This window comes from Mus caroli, chromosome 9 (genome assembly GCF_900094665.2).
Source record: "Mus caroli chromosome 9, CAROLI_EIJ_v1.1, whole genome shotgun sequence".
NCBI classification, from domain to species: domain Eukaryota; kingdom Metazoa; phylum Chordata; class Mammalia; order Rodentia; family Muridae; genus Mus; species Mus caroli.
The window spans coordinates 85,997,943-85,999,748 of NC_034578.1; the positions used below are offsets into that span (position 1 = coordinate 85,997,943).

Here is a 1,806-nt window from a genome sequence, read left to right on the forward strand (position 1 = left end):
AGTCACGGTTCCTGTTCACCATGTATTCTTAAGCACCATGTTCCTATGACAAGATGGGAGTCTCTGACTCCTACGACTGGGAGTCAGAAACCCGAAAATCTCCAGACACTCAGACTGTCTTAGTTAGGCTTTTATTGCTGTGAAGAGACACCATGACCACAGTAATTCTAATAAAGGAAAACATTTAAATGGGACTGGCTTATGGTTTGGCTGTTTAGTCCATGGCAGGAAGCATGGTGGCATGCAGGCATACATAGTACTGGAGAAGCAGCTGAATGTTCTACATCTAGGTCCATAGGCAGAAGAGAGTGACAGCAATACACTGGACAAGCTTGCCCTTCTGAGACCTCAAGCCCACTTCCTACTGACACACCTCCTCCCACAAAGCCACACCTACTCCAAAGCCACACCTCCTAATAGTGCCACTCCCTATGGGCCTGTGGAGGCCATTTTTATTCAAACCACCACACAGGCCAACTAAGCTGTGCACACTGCAAAGACCCAAAGAGGACAAGGATGGATGAAAAAGGTTGTCCTCTGACCTCTACACGCACATACCTACATTCATACACACACTCACTCAAACACACATACACACATATCATATACACAGAGAAACTAATAATATTAAGACATAACTATCCATTTAAATTTAGCAGCATTTGGAGGAACTGTGTTAGTGTCTCTCACACACTGTATCCGGAAACACTGTAGTAGTGAACATGGCTCCCTTGAAAGTCTCAGAAGTTATCCTCAAAACTTCAAGGTTCTCTTCTATCTCCTACCACCACTTTTAACCTTCTCCCAAGCTCTGATGTTCAGACCAAATAAACACCACTGCTCCTTCAAACCTCCCGAGTGACTCTGCAGGGATGGTTTTNCTACCAGTCTCCAGCTTAAGGAAAACATCTCCGGGAAATTGCACTCTGTGCTCACATGGGAAGGACTGGCCAGTCTGCTCTGGTTGCAGAGTACACTAATATATTCTAGAAGGATCCCCTTCCATGAAGCTCCTAGATAGAGCTAGGAGACTAGTTCATTTGATGAGGTCATAGTCACCCTGTCTTCACCCACAGGGCTGAGTGATGCCAGACAAAAGGTCATCTTCCTAGATATGCAGGGTGTGAGCCATTGATAAGACATAGGAATAATTNCATCTGTTACTGTCAATCAGCATCCAGCTGCTTCCGACCTTCATGGTGACAGAGTGAGTTCCCCAAGACAAAAGCAACAGGCCTTGGTTTCCCCTGAAGCAGCTATCATTAGACTTTCATGCACAGAATACAGGTGTCATTTCTTTTTCCTTCTTGCTCTTGGTTTCTGTGGAGGGAGAAAGGCATGCTTGCTTCCAAATTGACAAATACCTGAACCTTGGATCCAGAGGGTGCCTGTAAGGTCATAGCTCTGATCCCTCCTTAAATGAGCGGGAAATCAGCAAGGACTTAGAATCCGGAGTAAAGTAGACAGGCCTGAGCGAAGAAGACAACTGAATTTCCCAGAGTGACCATTCTCAATTTTTCATGCTAACATTTTGCCTCGGTCTCGGGCATGGGAGCCCACACAGGCCTTTCCCCAAGACAGTGCTTCCTGAGATGAGTCTCNCAGTACTGTTTTATCCTACCGTGTGGGTAAACATGTCCACAGGACACTGGTAGGGAACTGTTCAGACTGAAATATTAAAAGAAATGTGAGCACCTGTCAACCCATCACTTAGATTCAACAATTGGTCTTTTCAAGGAGTTGTGTGCTTTGCTTAATCCCAAAAATATTTCCTCAAGTGATCACTTAAAAAAGAAGAAAGAAAAT

The 1,806-nt window shown here is 44.9% G+C and overlaps 1 protein-coding gene across 1 annotated transcript in view; it reads left to right on the forward strand.

The window, feature by feature from the left end:
• The window catches only part of LOC115031958 (ras-specific guanine nucleotide-releasing factor 1-like), a 20,335-nt gene that overhangs the window by 17,222 nt on the left and 1,307 nt on the right, over positions 1-1,806 (forward strand). The window lies entirely within an intron of this gene.